General features: G+C 45.5%; 1 protein-coding gene across 8 annotated transcripts in view; it reads right to left on the reverse strand.

Annotated features, from left to right (window-relative positions):
• RALGDS (ral guanine nucleotide dissociation stimulator) overlaps positions 1 to 23,053 on the reverse strand; it is a 231,533-nt gene that overhangs the window by 32,088 nt on the left and 176,392 nt on the right. The gene's annotated exons all lie outside the window — the stretch shown is intronic.

The raw sequence follows: 23,053 nt of genomic DNA on the forward strand, positions 1-23,053 counted from the left end.
GAATATTCCATGCGGAAATGCAGCGGTTTATTTTCCGCAGCATGTCAATTCTTTGTGCGGATTCCACAGCGTTTTTACACCTCTTCCATTATAGGAATCCGCAGGTGTAAAAACGCAGGCGAAATCTGCACTAAATCCGCAGCAAATCCACAGGTAAAGCACAGGTCATTTTACCTGCGGATTCTGCAGATTCCGCGAGGAAAAATCCGCACAGGAATCCGCAACGTGTGCACATACTCTAAGTGTGCACACCTCCGCCCCTAAGACGGGGCTCTGAATCTCCTATCTCGGTATTGCTGGGGGTCCTGGTGATCAGACTACCAGTTATCAGGAAATTATCCCCTATTCTTTATGTTGTGACACAATGTTCAGCACAATACCTCCTTTACATGTCCGTGTTTAGACACGTACATGAAAACCCGGTATTGGTGCCAAACATATTTCATCCGCGTGTCCGTGTTTACCACCATTGTGTCATCCGCGTGTCCGTGCATACCACCAGTGTGTCATCCGCGTGTCCGTGCATACCACCAGTGTGTCATCCGCGTGTCCGTGCATACCACCAGTGTCATCCGCGTGTCCGTGCTTACCACCAGTGTGTCATCCGTGTGTCCATGTTTACCACCAGTGTGTCATCCGCGTGTCCGTGCATACCACCAGTGTGTCATCCGCGTGTCCGTGCATACCACCAGTGTGTCATCCGCGTGTCCGTGCATACCACCAGTGTGTCATCCGCGTGTCCGTGTTTACTACCAGTGTGTCATCCGCGTGTCCGTGCTTACCACCAGTGTGTCATCCGCGTGTCCGTGCTTACCACCAGTGTGTCATCCGCGTGTCCGTGCTTACCACCAGTGTGTCATCCGCGTGTCCGTGCTTACCACCAGTGTGTCATCCGCGTGTCCGTGTTTACTACCAGTGTGTCATCCGCGTGTCCGTGCTTACCACCAGTGTGTCATCCGCGTGTCCGTGTTTACTACCAGTGTGTCATCCGCGTGTCCGTGCTTACCACCAGTGTGTCATCCGCGTGTCCGTGCTTACCACCAGTATGTCATCCGCGTGTCCGTGCTTACCACCAGTGTGTCATCCGCGTGTCCGTGCTTACCACCAGTGTGTCATCCGCGTGTCCGTGCTTACCACCAGTGTCATCCGCGTGTCTTTGCTTACCACCAGTGTGTCATCCGAGTGTCCGTGCTTACCACCAGTATGTCAGCCGCGTGTCCGTGCTTACCACCAGTGTGTCAGCCGCGTGTCCGTGTTTACCATTAGTGTGTCAGCCGCGTGTCCATGTTTGCCACCAGTGTATCTGATGAAAAACGGATACAACACGTGAAGGAGGCCTCAGTGGAAGTTCTCTTTATGGATTTCGTTTTGGGGAGAGGGCTTAGTAAATTCATGACATAACACCCCTCTGCTGCGGGCGCCTTCTCCATACACAAAGAGAGGAAATATAATCCGCCCGTCATTTAGTTTCTAATCCACTAATTGCCGAGCACTCAATTTCCCTGCAGAATTACTGCACAGGACAGATCCATTGCGAGGAATAAGGAGACGTTCTGACGATAGGGTTGTTTAATTCTCGGCTTTTGCTGTAATAACTGCTCATAGACAGACTTTCGCAATTAGGAGACACCAACGATCCAATTGCTTGGGACCTCATAGACTGATATTATTTGTTACTCCTCAGAGATAATGCGCACAAGAGGAGCCAGGCAGACGCTCATCACCTCCACTTCTGTGTTTAAGCAAGTCCAACAAGCAAGGAAGGAAGGGGGCAAATTCTAAAGAGCCCGTTGTTTTGTGTCCAGTAGAAGAAAGGTGTGGGGTAACTCAGGGTATGGCCGGGATCACACATGTGAGGAATACGGCTGAGTCTCGCATGTTAATACCCGGCAATACATGCAGCCGCAGGCTCCGCTCCTGAGTGCCGGCGGCAGTGCCGGGTATTAACATGCGAGACTCGGTTGTATTCCTTGCATGTGTGATCCCGGCCTACTAACTTCTCTACAAAGTTAAAATAAGGGAAAAACAGCAGTTTATCTCCTAGAAAGAAAGGGGTACGGGACTCTACAATCAGTCAAGGAAGATATAGTGTGAACATCAACCAGGAGGCAGCCTCATTTATTTTGATAGTTGTTTGGAAGTGAATCACTTTTAGCTACTACCTGGAATCCTCTATGGTATGCAAACCTACTCCTGAGCCCACCGGGGACTGCAGAGCTACTTCCAAGCCCTTTGGGGCCTGCAGAAAGTCTCCTGGACCCACCAGGCCCACCGCGCCTGCAGGACTTCTCCCGGGCCTACCGGGGCCTGCAAGACTTCTCTCGGGCCCACCAGGGCCGCAGGACTTCTCCCGGGCCCAGTGGGGCCTGAAGGACATCTCCCGGGCCCAGTGGGGCCTGCAGGACGTCTCCCGGGCCAATCAGGACTTATAGGTGTTGACTAGTTGGACAGCTAATGGCAGAAGACAGTTACATATTTAGAGCATTGCACTATCACACCCCAATAGCCTATGACAGTCGGGCCTGGGGTTTGTTGCCTCTTTGCCCCTTGTCTTTTATGAGAAAAGGACAGCATCCCCTTTTGTGTCATTTTATTGGATGTGGAGCCCTGCCTTGTAAGAAAAGGGGGCACAATGGTGTATGCCTATCTCAGGCCCATGGGCATACAAGGGACTATTTTATAATACACTAATCCACACAAACAAGTTTTTGGGGTCCGGATAGGGGAAGGATTTCTTCACACGGATGCAGCCCTGGTGGGATTTGGATCCAGAACCCATGACCACAGTTCACTATGGAAAGCACCGACCTAAACCGTATGACACCTGGTGTTCATTACAGGATTCTGCTTGCACCAGATGTTATAGGATCTGAGGGGCGGATGAGACATTTTTTAAGGGTAAAATAAAGTCACTCTCCTAATATATATTTACAGCACAGACTGGAGCGTTGCAAGTAGCAGCCAATAATAATATGGTCGGAGATTTGGGGTTTCAGTCCTTTCCCTGATATTTCCGAGCAGTGCTGAGCTGTCGCTCTGCGGTGTTCTGCTGAGGAATGTGGACAAAACAGGAAGTTCACGGGAAAGGAGCCGTGACATCCACGCCAATGATGGGGATCGCACTGCCGGCAGCGATCTGCTCACGCTGCAGTTTTCCATCTCTCTGGTGCATGGCCGGGAACACAAAACATGTGATTACAGAGAACGAAAAATAATCACAACTTTAATGTCGCCCAGATTGTCCTTTTCTGTCACTGAATATCAGTAACACTGGGAAATGCACAAATATGTGACCCAGGGAAGACCTAAATCTGCCCCTCTTCATTAGTAATACCGCCATATACTGCCACACACAGATTCATCATACCACTGTAAAAGGATATATACAGCTATATACTGCCATACAAGGCCACATACTACTGCCATATATAGTTACATAGTACTGCCATATACAGCTATATAATACCGTCATATAATACCACAGCCATATACAGCTATATACTGCCAAATAAGGTCATATACATTATATACGCCACACATGACCACATACTAGAGCCATATATACAGTGGGGCAAAAAAGTATTTAGTCAGTCAGCAATAGTGCAAGTTCCACCACTTAAAAAGATGAGAGGCGTCTGTAATTTACATCATAGGTAGACCTCAACTATGGGAGACAAACTGAGAAAAAAAAATCCAGAAAATCACATTGTCTGTTTTTTTTTCCTTTTATTTGCATATTATGGTGGAAAATAAGTATTTGGTCAGAAACAAGCAATCAAGATTTCTGGCTCTCACAGACCTGTAACTTCTTCTTTAAGAGTCTCCTCTTTCCTCCACTCATTACCTGTAGTAATGGCACCTGTTTAAACTTGTTATCAGTATAAAAAGACACCTGTGCACACCCTCAAACAGTCTGACTCCAAACTCCACTATGGTGAAGACCAAAGAGCTGTCAAAGGACACCAGAAACAAAATTGTAGCCCTGCACCAGGCTGGGAAGACTGAATCTGCAATAGCCAACCAGCTTGGAGTGAAGAAATCAACTGTGGGAGCAATAATTAGAAAATGGAAGACATACAAGACCACTGATAATCTCCCTCGATCTGGTGCTCCACGCAAAATCCCACCCCGTGGGGTCAGAATGATCACAAGAACGGTGAGCAAAAATCCCAGAACCACGCGGGGGGACCTAGTGAATGAACTGCAGAGAGCTGGGACCAATGTAACAAGGCCTACCATAAGTAACACACTACGCCACCATGGACTCAGATCCTGCAGTGCCAGACGTGTCCCACTGCTTAAGCCTGTACATGTCCGGGCCCGTCTGAAGTTTGCTAGAGAGCATTTGGATGATCCAGAGGAGTTTTGGGAGAATGTCCTATGGTCTGATGAAACCAAACTGGAACTGTTTGGTAGAAACACAACTTGTCGTGTTTGGAGGAAAAAGAATACTGAGTTGCATCCATCAAACACCATACCTACTGTAAAGCATGGTGGTGGAAACATCATGCTTTGGGGCTGTTTCTCTGCAAAGGGGCCAGGGCGACTGATCCGGGTACATGAAAGAATGAATGGGGCCATGTATCGTGAGATTTTGAGTGCAAACCTCCTTCCATCAGCAAGGGCATTGATGATGAAACGTGGCTGGGTCTTTCAACATGACAATGATCCAAAGCACACCGCCAGGGCAACGAAGGAGTGGCTTCGTAAGAAGCATTTCAAGGTCCTGGAGTGGCCTAGCCAGTCTCCAGATCTCAACCCTATAGAAAACCTTTGGAGGGAGTTGAAAGTCCGTGTTGCCAAGCGAAAAGCCAAAAACATCACTGCTCTAGAGGAGATCTGCATGGAGGAATGGGCCAACATACCAACAACAGTGTGTGGCAACCTTGTGAAGACTTACAGAAAACGTTTGACCTCTGTCATTGCCAACAAAGGATATATCACAAAGTATTGAGATGAAATTTTGTTTCTGACCAAATACTTATTTTCCACCATAATGTGCAAATAAAATGAAAAAAAACAGACAATGTGATTTTCTGGATTTTTTTTTCTCAGTTTGTCTCCCATAGTTGAGGTCTACCTATGATGTAAATTACAGACGCCTCTCATCTTTTTAAGTGGTGGAACTTGCACTATTGCTGACTGACTAAATACTTTTTTGCCCCACTGTAGCTATGTTTACCGCAAATATAAAGCTATATAATACCGTCATATACTACTACCACCATCATATACAGCTATATGCCACAAAATAAGGTCATAAAGAGCTATATACCGCCATAAAAGGCCACATCCTACTGCCATATACAGCTATATAGCCATATACTACTACCACCATAAACCGCTATATAATATTGCCTTAAAATCCTATATAGAGCTATAAAATACCGCTATAAGGCTGTATGCTATCACAATACAAGACTATATAGTACCACCATACAAAGTTATATACTGATAGAATACAAGGCCATATACTACCACCATACAAAGTAAACGTCCTTGTATTGTGGCAGTATATCTTATCTCTAAGGACACACAAGGACATAGAGTACAGCCATATACTGCAACAATACAATAAGAAGTAAACGGCAAAGTGGTCAGTGTGCAGATATATGCCTCCGATATTAGTTGTTGCTGTGGTGGTCGCCATTATGAAGGCCTTGCAGAGCGGGTAGTAATGAACCACATGTACGTTCGACTGGTCCAACGACAGATGAGGCCGGGGCCCTGTGTACATGCTCTGTGGTACATGAGAATACACCTAATGGCAGATTTACATAGTAATAGTGGCCTCCTTAATGTGAGGCGCAGCTGGAAGTGACATGTCCAGTATACTACAATTATGCCTGGATCAGCAGGACAAGGCATTACATTCATTATGTACTTATTACCATGTAGACTATTTACCTGAAGTATTTTTGAGGACTCCTGATAGGTATTTATTGGGGCCTATGTTATATACATGTCTTTAGTTTTCAGGTTTTTCTTCATTGAATGTAACACAAATAAAATAAATAGAAAAAACACGTAAAATATATAGAGTCAAAAATATGTAACATACAAAAGAAAACAAACATAAAAAATGTATACTATATTGTATGTAAAAGAAAAGAAAAACCTGAAACATATAAATAAAAACACGATTAATACAAAAAATAAACTGGAATAAAAAGAATATACGGTAAATTAAAAAAAAAATTATATATATGCTTTATAATACAACATAAAAATGTCTAAATAACAAATAAAAAAATGTATAATAAACTTGAATAAAAATATAATAATATTTTCATTACATTTAAATATGCGCTTATTTATTACACTTTTGTTATTGCAGTTGTATTCTCCTAAAATGACGCTGGCCATGATGTATATGATGTATAAAAAAAAATAGATATCCTCCCTTCCCAGAAAAAGAAAAAAAAAAAGAAAAGAAAACATTCTGAAGGACAAAAAAAGTATTGACAGCATTTTATATTACATATATGTGCTATATATTTTTTAGATTTTTAGCTTTTAGATTATTTATACACTAGCTGAAGAGCCCGGCGTTGCCCGGGCATAGTAGCTAACTGTGGTTAGTTATAACAAAGTATACTGATTATCCTCCATCACATAGTCCTGTGCCCATATACTCATCATACATATCCTCCATCCCATAGTACCGTGCCCATATACCCATCATACATATCCTCTATCCGATAATCCACCTCTATCCCATAATCCAGTGCCCATATACCCATCATACACATCCTCCATCCCATAGTCCCATGCCCATATATCCATCATACACATCCTCCACCCCATAGTGCCGTGCCCATATTCCATCATACATATCCTCCATCCCATAGTACCGTGCCCATATACCCATCACACATCCTCTATCCCATAGCCCCGTGCCCATATACCAATCACACATCCTCCATCCCATAGTACCGTGCCCATATACCCATCATACATATCCTCTATCCCATAACCCAGTGCCCATATACCCATTACACATACTCCATCCCATAGTCCCGTGCCCATATTCCCATCATACATATCCTCCATCCCATAGTACAGTGCCCATATACCCATCATACATATTCTCCATCCCATAGTCCAGTGCCCATATACCCATCATACATATCCTCCATCCCATAGCCCCGTGCCCATATATCCATCATACACATCCTCCATCCCATAGTCCCGTGCCCATATTCCCATCATACATATCCTCCATCCCATAGTCCCGTGCCCATATACCCATCACACATCCTCTATCCCATAGCCCCGTGCCCATATACCAATCACACATTCTCTATCCTATAGTCTAGTGCCCATATACCCATCATACATACTCTATCCCATAGTCCCATGCCGATATATCCATCATACACATCCTCCATCCCATAGTCCCATGCCCATATATCCATCATACACATCCTCCATCCCATAGTCCCATGCCCATATATCCATCATACACATCCTCCATCCCATAGTCCCGTGCCCATATACCCATCACACATCCTCTATCCCATAGCCCCGTGCCCATATACCAATCACACATCCTCCATCCCATAGTACCGTGCCCATATACCCATCATGCATATCCTCTATCCCATAATCCAGAGCCCATATACCTATCACACATACTCCATCCCATAGTCCCGTGCCCATATTCCCATCATACATATCCTCCATCCCATAGTACAGTGCCCATATACCCATCATACATATTCTCCATCCCATAGTCCAGTGCTCATATACCCATCATACACATCCTCCATCCCATAGTCCCGTGCCCATATATCCATCATACACATCCTCCATCCCATAGTCCCGTGCCCATATACCCATCACACATCCTCTATCCCATAGCCCCGTGCCCATATACCAATCACACATCCTCCATCCCATAGTACCGTGCCCATATACCCATCATGCATATCCTCTATCCCATAATCCAGAGCCCATATACCTATCACACATACTCCATCCCATAGTCCCGTGCCCATATTCCCATCATACATATCCTCCATCCCATAGTACAGTGCCCATATACCCATCATACATATTCTCCATCCCATAGTCCAGTGCTCATATACCCATCATACACATCCTCCATCCCATAGTCCCGTGCCCATATATCCATCATACACATACTCAATCCCATAGTCCCGTGCCCATATACCCATCACACATCCTCCATCCCATAGTCCAGTGCCCATATACCATCATACATATTCTCCATCCCATAGTCCCGTGCCCATATACCCATCATACATATCCTCCATCCCATAGTCCCATGCCCATATACCCATCATACATATTCGCCATCCCATAGTCCCATGCCCATATACCCATCATACACATCCTCCATCCCATAGTCCCGTGCCCATATATCCATCATACACATGATCCATCCCATAGTCCTGTGCCCATATTCCCATCATACACATCCTCCATCCCATAGTCCTGTGCCCATATACCCATCACACATCCTCTATCCCATAGCCCCGTGCCCATATACCAATCACACATCCTCTATCCCATAGTCCCGTGCCCATATAACAATCACACATACTCTATCCCATAGCCCCGTGCCCATATACCCATCACACATTCTCTATCCTATAGTCTAGTGCCCAGTTCTTGGAGATGTGCTGTTAAATGTAACCTGGTAGTGTGGCTATTTGTGCGGCCGCTGATAATGCGATTTTCTACGCTGGCAACAATAGAACCTGGCAGTAATAGAGGAGGGGGTGATTCATTTCTGCCATGTGCATTCTGCTCCTTTCTGGGTGGCAGAAAATGGTTGGGAGCTTATGTTCTCCCACCCGGTCAGTGTCTGCTAAGGTGTTGTGGAACAGGAAAACTGTTACTAATAGCAATCAATCACAGCTCAGCTTTCATCTTTTAAACAGCTCTGGTGAAATGAAAGATGCTTAGTGATTGGTTGCTATGGGCAAAATAGGCAGAGTAATCTGTTTTGGTCAAGAAGATGTGCCTAAAAATAGATATATTAGATATTAATTATATACAGTGCCTTGCGAAAGTATTCGCCCCCCTGGAACTTTTCAACCTTTTCCCACATTATCATGCTTCAAACATAAAGATACCAAATGTAAATTTTTGGTGAAGAATCAACAAGTGGAACACAATTGTGAAGTTGAATGAAATTTATTGGTTATTTTAAATTTTTGTGGAAAGTCAAAAACTGAAAAGTGGGGCGTGCAATATTATTTGGCCCCTTTACTTTCAGTGCAGCAATCTCACTCCAGAAGTTCATTGTGGATCTCTGAATGATCCAATGTTGTCCTAAATGACTAATGATGATAAATATAATCCACCTGTGTGTAATCAAGTCTCCATATAAATGCACCTGCTCTGTGATAGTCTCAGGGTTCTGTTTGATGCACAGAGAGCATCATGAAGACCAAGGAACACAGCAGGCAGGTCCGTGATACTGTTGTGGAGAAGTTTAAAACCGGATATGGATACAAAATGATTTCCAAAACTTTAAACATCCCAAGGAGCACTGTGCAAGCGATCGTATTGAAATGGAAGGAGTATCATACCACTGCAAATCTACCAAGACCCGGCCGTCCCTCTAAACTTTCATCTCAAACAAGGAGAAGACTGATCAGAGATGCAGCCAAGAGGCCCATGATCACTCTGGATGAACTGCAGAGATCTACAGCTGAGGTGGGACAGTCTTTCCATAGGACAACAATCAGTCATACACTGCACAAATCTGGCCTTTATGGAAGTGTGGCAAGAAGAAAGCAATTTCTCAAAGATATCCATAAAAAGTGTCGTTTAAAGTTTGCAACAAGCTACCTGGGAGACACACCAAACATGTGGAAGAAGGTGCTCTGGTCAGATGAAACCAAAATCGAACTTTTTGGCAACAATGCCAAACAATATATTTGGTGTAAAGGCAACACAGCTCATCACCCTGAACACACCATCCCCACTGTCAAACATGGTGGTGGCAGCATCATGGTTTGCGCCTGCTATTCTTCAGCAGGGACAGGGAAGATGGTTAAAATTGATGGGAAGATAGATGGAGCCAAATACAGGACCATTCTTGAAGAAAACCTGTTGGAGTCTGCAAAAGACCTGAGACTGGGACGGAGATTTGTCTTCCAACAAGACAATGATCCCAAACATAAAGCAAAATCTACAGTGGAATGGTTCACAAATAAATGTATCCAGGTGTTAGAATGGCCAAGTCAAAGTCCAGACCTGAATGTAATCGAGAATCTGTGGAAAGATCTGAAAACTGATGTTCACAAATGATCTCCATCCAACCTCACTGAGCTCGAGCTGTTTGCCAAGGAAGAATGGGCAAGAATTTCAGTCTTTCGATCTACAAAACTGAGAGAGACCTACCCCAAGCGACTTGCACCTGTAATAGCAGCAAAAGGTGGCGCAACAAAGTATTTAGTTAAAGGGGCCGAATAATATTGCACGCCCCAATTTTCAGTTTATGACTTTTCACAAAAATTTAAATTTCATTCAACTTCACAATTGTGTTCCACTTGTTGTTGATTCTTCACCAAAAATTTACATTTGGTATCTTTATGTTTGAAGCATGATATGTGGGAAAAGGTTGAAAAGTTCCAGGGGGTTGAATACTTTCGCAAGGCACTGTATATACACTGCTCAAAAAATAAAGGGAACACTTAAACAGAATATAACTCCAAGTAAATCAAACTTCTGTGAAATTAAACTGTCCACTTAGGAAGCAACACTGTTTGACAATCAATTTCACATGCTGATGTGCAAATGGAATAGACAACAGACGGAAATTATTGGCAATTATCAAGACACCCTCAATAAACGAGTGGTTCTGCAGGTGTGGACCACAGATCACATCTCAGTACCAATGCTTTCTGGCTGATGTTTTGGAAACTTTTGAATGTTGGTTGTGCTTTCACATTTGTGGTAACATGAGACGGACTCTACAACCCACACAAGTGGCTCAGGTAGTGCAGCTCATCCAGGATGGCACATCAATGCGAGCTGTGGCAAGAAGGTTTGCTGTGTCTGTCAGCGTAGTGTCCACAGGCTGGAGGCGCTACCAGGAGACAGGCCAGTACACCAGGAGACGTGGAAGGGACCATAGGAGGGCAACAACCCAGCAGCAGGACCGCTACCTCAGCCTTTGTGCAAGGAGGAACAGGAGGAGCACTGCCAGACCCTTGCAAAATGACCTCCAGCAGGCCACAAATGTGCATTTGTCTGTACAAACGGTTAGAAACCGACTCCATGAGGATGGTCTGAGTGCCCGACATCCACAGATGGGGGTTGTGCTCCCTGCCCAACACCGTGTGGCCCTCCAAAGAAATGCCACTCCGCACCATTACTGACCCACTGCCAAACCGGTCATGCTGAAGGATGTTGCAGGCAGCAGATCGCTCTCCACGGCGTCTCCAGACTCTGTCACATGTGCTCAGTGTGAACCTGCTTTCATCTGTGAAGAGCACAGGGCGCCAGTGGCGAAATGCCAAGCGTCCTCCACGGTGTGTGATTTCACAGAAGTTTGATTTACTTGGGAGTTATAGTCTGTTGTTTAAGTGTTCCTTTTATTTTTTTGAATACTGCCACATCTATATCACAGTGGATCCCAACCTAGGTCCGTTAACAGCGCTGCATGCATAACGGGGATGTGAACATACAGTCGTCGTGTAACTCATATAAGGCTAAGTTCACACATGCCACAAGTTTTTCTCCGCGGCTCGTGCTGCACATCAGCGGTGACTCCATGTCTTATGGGCAGATTCACTATAGATAATATAACGCGAGAAATTTCCCGCAGTGCTAATTTGGATGGTCTGATCTCATCCCAAGGGTCATTCCTCTCTACTGTATGTGCACGGTGTCCTTGCCGTAAACAGGCGGCGCCGGCTCTTCACGTGCGCAAACACGTTGGCAACATAAACGTGAATCAGTGCGAGGTGTTAATTAATAGGAACAGCACGCGGAGAAATTCCACAGATATTATGTACCTTGTATACAGCACCGGCATCAACGACATAGCACATGAATGAGGCCTCTGCACACAGTGTAGCGCAGTGACTCGCACACAGATGCTGATCATACACACAAATCCAGATAGGAATTCACATGCGTCTCCCCAACTGTATTGGACGGCATCAGTCCATGCCTCGCAAGATGCAACCTGCAGCAACCCAACCGGGAGTGCCTATCCTTATGGTCCCATTCATGAAAATATCCTCTGATTGGACTGTTCGGTTTACATAAATGACCTTCAGGCAACGCATTTCATAGCAAAGGCCTGGCCTGTACATACAAAAGAACCCACAAAATTGTAAGCCGATGAGTATATAGAGGACAAGGGGATCCCCCAGAACACGGAATCCTCCTGGAGGATTTATCAACAATTTATCTATTGTTGATAAATGTATGATTGGTGTGGATCCGGTCACGGAGACCTCCACTACATCAAGACCCCAGTGTGAATGGGCGCCAATGATGCACTTGTATGACCACTACTCCATTCACAGTCATCCGTTATCTCCTGGAGGAGACATTGCTCGCTCATTCCTGGACCCCAGGGCAGATAATCTGCAGCCAGAAATGCCCTTGTGTCAGAGAGGGTCCAAGTAATTAAAGCTGCCACTTCCACCATCTGCTGCACACTGCCCCTCACGTCCGATCCTCCTTGCAGGGGCCAGAGAACAATCACAAGGGCGAGGGATAAAGATGACGTAAGGGGAGCAGAGAACACAGCTATATTCACCCTACCCCACGGGCCCCCATTGGAAAAGAAAAGGGAATTGTAATTGGGGACCACCGTTAGGCCATCAATATTACATCAGTTGGGGGTTCAACTGATCAGCTTATTAGAGGGGTGGCGGGGATCCAGTGAGCCCTGCACAGTGCCACACATTATGTAGTGACTGAGCTTGCTATTGCAACTCCGTTCCATTTACTTAAAAGGGGTTCTCCAGAATCGATGGTCTGTCTGCCACCAGTACGCAGCAGGGCTATGGATACACGGTGTGCAGAGGAGCACAGCGCCATACACTGTGCAGTGGTCATTACTGGGAACTGCAGATCAGCACCGATGGAAGTGACTAAGAGCAGAGCCAGGGAACAACCACTGCAGGGTGTACGGCGATGTGCTGTTAGGCTACAGAGCTGTAATGTGTCCGTAATAATCGGATGCCGTACTGTGGCTCCATGTGGAATCCCATTTTTTTCTAGCACCCATCCAATTTCGGAGTGCTGTGATTTTTTTTCACAGATTCTGTCAGTGAAAGAAATCCGTCTTTAGCACAGCCCCATAGACTAACAATGGGGCTAAAATATACATATATATTTAGCTATACACATACATACATACATATATATATATATATATATATATATATATATATACACACATTTAGATATACATAGATATATTCACTGGTGTGAACGAGGCCAAAGATGTAGCTCAGACCCCTGATAAGATGAGTCTGCATACCGGACTCAGCGCTGCTTGGAATGAAGGTGAGGCTACAACAACGCTCATGGTTCTAGGAATAGTCGTCATTGCTGGGCAGCACAGTAGGGATTTGTATTTCTTTTTAATTGGGGGGGGGCTCCTACATTTTCTGCAGGTCAATCACACAGCTCAGCATCTGGAGAGCAGTAAAGGAAAGCTGCAGGTGGCGGTGACGGATAATATGTAGCCTATGGCAACCGCTCACAGCGCAAACATCTCACTTTACTGCTTCCATTCACTTACTGCACAAGAACACGCTGATCTGATTCATCCCGGACGTGGAGAAAAGGAGAAACCCGGCTGTTCTGTGCATGCAGCACTGTGCGGTGTACTCCTTCCAAGATACAGACACATCTACACAGGCTGCATGTGATGTAAGAGGCGACATAGGATCTGTACATGTACAGTTGTGGCCAAAAGTATTGACACCCCTGCGATTCTGTCAGATAATACTCAGTTTCTTTCTGAAAATGATTGCAAACACAAATTCTTTGGTATTATTATCTTCATTTAATTTGTCTTAAATGAAAAAAACACAAAAGAGAATGAAGCAAAAAGCAAAACATTGATCATTTCACACAAAACTCCAAAAATGGGCCAGACAAAAGTATTGGCACCCTCAGCCTAATACTTGGTTGCACAACCTTTAGCCAAAATAACTGCGACCAACCGCTTCCGGTAACCATCAATGAGTTTCTTACAATGCTCTGCTGGAATTTTAGACCATTCTTCTTTGGCAAACTGCTCCAGGTCCCGGATATTTGAAGGGTGCCTTCTCCAAACAGCGATTTTTAGATCTCTCCACAGGTGTTCTATGGGATTCCGGTCTGGACTCATTGCTGGCCACCTTAGAAGTCTCCAGTGCTTTCTCTCAAACCATTTTCTAGTGCTTTTTGAAGTGTGTTTTGGGTCATTGTCCTGCTGGAAGACCCATGACCTCTGAGGGAGACCCAGCTTTCTCACACTGGGCCCTACATTATGCTGCAAAATTTGTTGGTAGTCTTCTGACTTCATAATGCCATGCACACGGTCAAGCAGTCCAGTGCCAGAAGCAGCAAAGCAACCCCAAAACATCAGGGAACCTCCGCCATGTTTGACTGTAGGGACCGCGTTTTTTTCTTTGAATGCCTCTTTTTTTCTCCTGTAAACTCTATGTTGATGCCTTTGCCCTAAAAGCTCTACTTTTGTCTCATCTGACCAGAGAACATTCTTCCAAAACATTTTAGGCTTTTTCAGGTAAGTTTTGGCAAACTCCAGCCTGGCTTTTTTATGTCTCGGGGTAAGAAGTGGGGTCTTCCTGGGTCTCCTACGATACAGTCCCTTTTAATTCAGACGCCGATGGATAGTACGGGTTGACACTGTTGTACCCTCAGACTGCAGGGCAGCTTGAACTTGTTTGGATGTTAGTTGAGGTTCTTTATCCAACATCCGCACAATCTTGCGTTGAAATCTCGTCAATTTTTCTTTTCCGTCCACATCTAGGGAGGTTAGCCACAGTGCCATGGGCTTTAAACTTCTTGACACTGCGCACGGTAGACACAGGAACATTCAGGTCTTTGGAGATGGACACAAGTCCATCTCCAAAGACCTGAATGTTCCTGTGTCTACAAAGCCTTGAGATTGCTCATGCTTCCTCACAATTTGGTTTCTCAAGTCCTCAGACAGTTCTTTGGTCTTCTTTCTTTTCTCCATGCTCAATGTGGTACACACAAGGGCATAGGACAGAGGTTGAGTTAACTTTAATCCATGTCAACTGGCTGCAAGTGTGATTTAGTTATTGCCAACACCTGTTAGGTGCCACGGGTAAGTTACAGGTGCTGTTAATTACACAAATTAGAGACGCATCACATGATTTTTCGAACAGTGCCAATACTTTTGTCCACCCTCTTTTCTATGTTTGGTGTGGAATTATATCCAATTTGGCTTTAGGACAATTCTTTTTGTGTTTTTTCATTTAAGACAAATTAAATGAAGATAATAATACCAAAGAATTTGTGTTTGCAATCATTTTTAGGAAGAAACTGAGTATTATCTGACAGAATTGCAGGGGTGTCAATACTTTTGGCCACAACTGTATAACTATATGCAGGGGATACCCAGGTTATACCATCTGTACATGTACAACTACATACATGAGATGTCAGGTTATACCAGCTGTGCATATAAAATTATATACAAGAGATGCCCAGGTTATACCGGCTGTACACATATAATTATATACAGGAGATGCCCAGGTTATACCAGCTGTACATATATAATTATATACAAGAGATGCCCAGGTTATACCAGCTGTACATATATAATTATATACAAGAGATGCCCCGGTTATACCAACTGCACATATATAATTATATACAGGAGATGCCCAGGTTATACCAGCTGTACATATATAATTATATACAGGAGATTCCCCGGTTATACCAACTGCACATATAAAATTATATACAGGAGATGCCCAGGTTATACCAGCTGTATATATATATATATAATTATATAGGGGAGATGCCCAGGTTATACCAGCTGTACATATATAATTACAGTGCCTACAAGTAGTATTCAACCCCCTGCAGATTTAGCAGGTTTACACATTCGGAATTAACTTGGCATTGTGACATTTGGACTGTAGATCAGCCTGGAAGTGTGAAATGCACTGCAGCAAAAAAGAATGTTATTTCTTTGTTTAATTTTTTTTTAAATTGTGAAAAGTTTATTCAGAGGGTCATTTATTATTCAACCCCTCAAACCACCAGAATTCTGTTTGGTTCCCCTAAGTATTAAGAAGTATTTCTGGCACAAAGAACAATGAGCTTCACATGTTTGGATTAATTATCTCTTTTTCCAGCCTTTTCTGACTATTTAAGACCCTCCCCAAACTTGTGAACAGCACTCATACATGGTCAACATGGGAAAGACAAAGGAGCATTCCAAGGCCATCAGAGACAAGATCGTGGAGGGTCACAAGGCTGGCAAGGGGTACAAAACCCTTTCCAAGGAGTTGGACCTACCTGTCTCCACTGTTGGGAGCATCATCCGGAAGTGGAAGGCTTATGGAACTACTGTTAGCCTTCCACGGCCTGGACAGCCTTTGAAAGTTTCCTCCCGTGCCGAGGCCAGGCTTGTCCGAAGAGTCAAGGCTAACCCAAGGACAACAAGGAAGGAGCTCCGGGAAGATCTCATGGCAGTGGGGACATTGGTTTCAGTCAATACCATAAGTAACGTACTCCACCGCAATGGTCTCCGTTCCAGACGAGCCCGTAAGGTACCTTTACTTTCAAAGCGTCATGTCAAGGCTCGTCTACAGTTTGCTCATGATCACTTGGAGGACTCTGAGACAGACTGGTTCAAGGTTCTCTGGTCTGATGAGACCAAGATCGAGATCGTTGGTGCCAACCACACACGTGACATTTGGAGACTGGATGGCACTGTATACGACCCCAAGAATACCATCCCTACAGTCAAGCATGGTGGTGGCAGCATCATGCTGTGGGGCTGTTTCTCAGCCAAGGGGCCTGGCCATCTGGTCCGCATCCATGGGAAGATGGATAGCATGGCCTACCTGGAGATTTTGGCCAAGAACCTCCGCTCCTCCATCAAGGATCTTAAGATGGGTCGTCATTTCATCTTCCAACAAGACAACGACCCAAAGCACACAGCCAAGAAAACCAAGGCCTGGTTCAAGAGGGAAAAAATCAAGGTGTTGGAGTGGCCTAGTCAGTCTCCTGACCTTAACCCAATTGAAACCTTGTGGAAGGAGCTCAAGATTAAAGTCCACATGAGACACCCAAAGAACCTAGATAACTTGGAGAAGATCTGCATGGAGGAGTGGGCCAAGATAACTCCAGAGACCTGTGCCGGCCTGATCAGGTCTTATAAAAGACGATTATTAGCTGTAATTGCAAACAAGGGTTATTCCACAAAATATTAAACCTAGGGGTTGAATAATAATTGACCCACACTTTTATGTTTAAAATTTATTAAAATTTAACTGAGCAACATAACTTTTTGGTTTGTAAGATTTATGCATCTGTTAATAAATCCTGCTCTTGTGTGAAGTTTGAAGGCTCTAACTTATTTGCATCTTATCAAACCTGCTAAATCTGCAGGGGGTTGAATACTACTTGTAGGCACTGTATATATAGGAGATACCTGGGTTATACAAGCTGTACATGTATAATTATATACAGAAAAGAGGATACATATGTTATACCATCCTGCAGCAGACCACTATACACCTGTAAGCAGTGTTTTCTGGGCGGTGGATGTCACCTGTGTACTAGAGGTTATTGTACATTTCTAAAAAGGATCTTGTTTTTCTTGATAACACACAGCTCAGGTTCGTTGTTGCTGCCAGGATGGAGATTCTGGTAAAATGATCATGTCCGGATTCTTGTCTGGGGCACATACAGTGAAGGAAATAAGTATTTGATCCCTTGCTGATTTTGTAAGTTTGCCCACTGACAAAGACATGAACAGTCTATAATTTTAAGGGTAGGTTAATGTTATCATGGAGAGATAGAATATCAAAAATAAAATCCAGAAAATCACATTGTATAAATTATATACATTTGTATTTTGCAGTGAGAAATAAGTATTTGATCCCTTTGGCAAACAAGACTTAATACTTAGTGGCAAAACCCTTGTTGGCAAGCACAGCAGTCAGACGTTTTTGTAGCTGATGATGAAGTTTGCGCACATGTCAGGAGGAATTTTGGTCCACTCCTCTTTGTAGATCATCTCTAAATTATTACGATTTTGAGGCTGTCGCTTGACAACTCGGAGCTTCAACTCCCTCCACAGGTTTTCTATGGGATTAAGGTCTGGAGACTGACTATGCCACACCATGACCTTAATGTGCTTCTTTTTAAGCCAGTCCTTTATCGCCTTGGCTGTATGTTTTGGGTCATTGTCTTGCTAGAAGACCCAGCCATGACCCATTTTTAATGTCCTGGCGGAGGCAAGGAGGTTGTCACTCAGGATTTTACGGTACATGGCTCCATCCATTCTCCCATTGATGCGGTAAAGTAGTTCTGTGCCCTTAGCAGAGAAAACCCCCCAAAACAATGTATCCACCTCCATGCTTGACAGTGAGGACGGTGTTCTTTGGGTCATAGGCAGCATTTCTCTTCCTCCAAACACGTTGAGTTGAGTTAAAGCCAAAGAGCTCAATTTTTGTCTCATCTGACCACAGCACCTTCTCCCAATCACTCACAGAATCATCCAGGTGTTCATTGGCAAACTTCAGACGGGCCTGCACATGGGCCTTGTTGAGCAGGGGGACCTTGCGGGCACTGCAGGAATTTAAACCTTTACGGCGTAATGTGCTACCAATGGTTTTCTTGGTGACTGTGGTCCCAGCTGCCTTGAGATTATTAAAAAGCTCCCCTCCATACAGCATGCAGTTTTAGGCTGATCTTTCACCTTCCTCATGGTCAAGCATAGCCCATGAAGTGAGGTTTTGCATGGTGCCAAAGATCGATGTTGATTGTCAGTCATTTTGTATTTTTTCCATTTTCTTACTATTGCATCAACAGTTGTCTCCTCACGCAGCATCTTACCTATGCTTTTGTAGCCCATTCCAGCTTTGTGCAGGTCTATGATCTTGTTCCTGACATCCTTAGAAAGCTCTTTGGTCTTGCCCATGTTGTAGAGGTTAGAGTCTGGCTGACTGAGTCTGTGGACAGGACTCTTTTATAAAGGTGACTATGTAAGACAGCTGCCTTTAATGCAGGTAACGAGTTGATTAGGAGCGTCTAAGTGGTCTGTAGGAGCCAGAAGTCTTAGTGGTTGGTAGGGGATCAAATACTTATTTCCCACTGTAAAATGCAAATACATTTTTATAATGTGATTTTCTAGATGTTATTTTTGATATTCTATCTCTCAATGTTAAAATTAACCTGTCCTTAAAATTATAGACTGCTCATGTCTTTGTCAGTGAGCAAACTTACAAAATCAGCAAGGGACCAAATACTTATTTCCCCACTATAAATAGCTACAGGCACTGAATGTGGGGGTACACTACAAAAGGAGGACCCAGAGGAAAGTCAGAGGGGGGCTCCACATGTGGTGTGGACATATAACTGGCCCCAACTCCAACAGCTCCTCTCCCGGAGATTGGCCTAGACTCAAGGATACAGAAAACCAAGGACCCCAACACCCCGTTAACTCTCCAAGCCTGATGAATTATCTACTAAAGGGTCCAATTCAAGTCACATATCCAATTCTTGCAGCACTGCTGGCTCGTGTCCCCATGACAACCCTTACTGCTATGTGCTCTTGCAATACAGTATTATTTTCACAGCACTGCACAGGCAGAGCTATCATGGGGACACTGAAGCAGATTAGATGCAAGTGTCAATCACCTTCATCAGTCCACAGAAGCCCTTTACACCATTCTGGATTGCCATTCCCAGTTGGAGGATCTGGAAGGAGAGGGAAGAGACCACCCATGGCATCCATTGGGGACATCGCTTTATAATTTCGGCCCCTGACTTATGGAAACATCCTAGACCTATTTTGCTTTTTGCATCGCCTCCTGAAGCACATGCACTGTTGGAAAACGTAAGTGCCCCCCCAACTTCTGCAGAGTGACAGGGCAGATGCAAGTATTCTTACTGCAGCTGTCAAGCAGAAATCATAACTCAGGCCATGTCCCTTTCCAGCATTGAGAGATAGTGACGGAGAAGACACAGATACACACAGGCCTTGCCTTCATGAGAAGCTGATGTTCACCAGCGGACCCCAGGATTTTGCTCCCTTCTGCAGCGAGATCATCCCCAAATCCCCCTCAGATCCTCCACAGCTGCCTGGGAGGAGAGGAGGTCCCCCTTGGCAGAAAGAGGTCTACACCCACGCAAGAGCAAGGAAAACCAGAGAAAAACTTAACCCGCTCTTCTGGTATTTTCTGCAACTTTCCTTTAACTCATCGACTGCTGGAACATTCCTCTGACAATCCCATATACATGCACGCTGGAACTGGCCGAGAGTGCATGTGTGCTCACTGGGGAAAAGCTGCTGCTAGGGGAGGGCATGTTGGAATCCAATATGCCTGACTTTCTCTTTTCCTCACCCACATTTGATATCACAGAAGTCAGGACACCCCCGTACACATCAGACAGTCATGTCATGGTGTCATGAAGCTAATCTTGGGAGATACCAGGAGTGGGTCACGTGTGTGGATCCCCAGAGTCTGATCTCTACAGGACAATGGACATGAGAAGGGCTTTCTGCACAGAGCAGTCCCTATGCCTCTCCACCACCAGGGTTATCTTCTGCTCTAGTCTGGTGGTCCGCACCTTGATAATGACCCAGCTGCTGCGTCAAACACACACCTGTCACTGAACCTACCTGAGCTCTGCAGCGCCACCTGCTGGAAGCAATGTGAGCACACACCTGTCTGTATCACCGAGGTCACAGCCTTTTGTTCCAGACTTTCCCAATATTAGGACAGATTTGCTATTGTCAAAGTGCCACAAAAAAAAATAAAAAATTGGGGAAAGTTTTGCTAGATTTGCTGCATCTCATTTTAGATCACAACCCAAACCACGGCCCAACCAGCCCTATACAAATTGGTTTGGTCTATCATTGGCACCAAATTAGAGGTATTAAAACGGCAAAAAGTATCTAAAGATGCGCCAAATGTGTCCCCAGCATAAGCCAAACAAAGCGCCCGTACACTTTAGGGGGCGACGTCTTAAAGGGACATACACCTCAAAATATCGCAGACAACCGGATTGAGCAGAGGCAGAAGAGAATTTGCCGATTCCCTGAACACAGATCTAATCTCACCCATCCACAGAAACACGTAACCTTGTGTCTATCACACAGTGTTGTTCGGGTTCTCTGAAATCAGCCGCAGCAGAAAGAATAGAGATTTTCATACTGGTTACATGCAAGGTCACGGCCACATAAAAATAACCTCCTCTGTAAGAGACAGCGACACTCGCCTAAACTGGGAAGAAAGAAACCCAGTAGACATCTATAGGTCATCCTGCATGGAACCATGGCAACCAGAATGAAAACCTCCATTCTTTACACTGCAGGCAGCATCCACAGAACTGGATTGTGGTACATTAGGTGATGACCCTGGATATGTCCAGAGAAAACATCTGTACACAAGCCTATAAAACATTCTTACTGGTCCGTCCTCCATACTTTACACTGTAGCACCATGGGGGCAAGACTGCGTGTGCGCCGCCGTCTCCTGCTGTGAATGGGGACACAATGAGCAGGAATGTGAGGCACTACAGAGGTGCCCGGGGGGGATCCTGCTCCTGGGGTCGTTCCACCCTTGTCCTTCTGTCCTCGCACAGCAGCTGTCACAATGTGTCAGTTATCACTCCCACCACATTCTCTCCTCACACATGACATGTGAATGGTTTGTTCATAGTAAAGATGTTACAGTACAGGACCAGACGATGGCACCGCCACATACCGCATGTGTGAGAATACTGACATATAGTAACCGTCAGGGAGACTGTCCAGGTCGCGATAGAAGGGGGCAGATAATTCTCTGCGGTTAGTCGGATAGGGCTGATAACAGGGAGCAGTAAACTGTACTGGGGGTCCTGCAGCCAAGGTATCTGTCAGCCGAAAGCTTGTTCGAGCACACTCAGCCCGGGAGGTATGTGTTCTCAATGGGGAGAGGGAGGGAACCACTGCCAGACCCCTCCTGTCCACCTCGTCTCCTACAGACCCCTCTGACATACTCCTCCCTCAAGATTCCTCCGATCTCCCTCCTCTTTCAGACTCCTCCAAAAAGCTCTACCCTTCCGGCTCCAGACCTCTCTGTGCCCTCCTACAGGACCCCTCCTTCAGAACCCTCTGTACCCTCCTTCAGAACCCTCTGTGCCCTCCTCCAGACCCCTCCTTCAGAACCCTCTGTGCCCTCATCCAGACCCCTCCTCCAGACCCCTCTGTGCCCTCATCCAGACCCCTCCTCCAGACCCCTCTGTACCCTCCTTCAGAACCCTCTGTGCCCTCCTCCAGACTCCTCTGTACCCTCCTTCAGAACCCTCTGTGCCCTCCTGCAGACCCCTCCTTCAGAACCCTCTGTACCCTCCATCAGAACCCTCTGTGCCCTCCTCCAGACCCCTCTGTACCCTCCTTCAGACCCCTCTGTACCCTCCATCAGAACCCTCTGTGCCCTCCTCCAGACCCCTCTGTACCCTCCTTCAGAACCCTCTGTGCCCTCCTCCAGACCCCTCTGTGCCTGCCTCCTGACCCCTCTGAGCCTTCCTCCAGACCCTTCTGTGCCCTGCTCCAGACCCCTCTGTGCCCTTCTCCAGACCCTTCTGTCCACCGATCCAGACCCCTTTCTGCCTACCTCTAGACCCCCTGTGCCCTGCTCCAGACCCCATCACTGCTCTCCTCCAGACCCCTCCTTCAGAACCCTCTGTGCTTTCCTCCAGGCCCCTCTCTGCCCTCCTCCAGACCCTTCTGTACCCTGCTCCAGACCCCTCCTTTAGAACCCTCTGTGCCCTCCTCCAGACCCCATCTGTGCTTTCCTCCAGACCCCTCTGTGCCCTTCTCCAAACCCTTATGCGCCCAGCT

Source organism: Dendrobates tinctorius, unplaced genomic scaffold, assembly GCF_039654945.1.
Source record: "Dendrobates tinctorius isolate UK_male_01 unplaced genomic scaffold, ASM3965494v1 ptg000231l, whole genome shotgun sequence".
In the NCBI taxonomy this organism is placed as follows: Eukaryota; Metazoa; Chordata; class Amphibia; order Anura; family Dendrobatidae; genus Dendrobates; species Dendrobates tinctorius.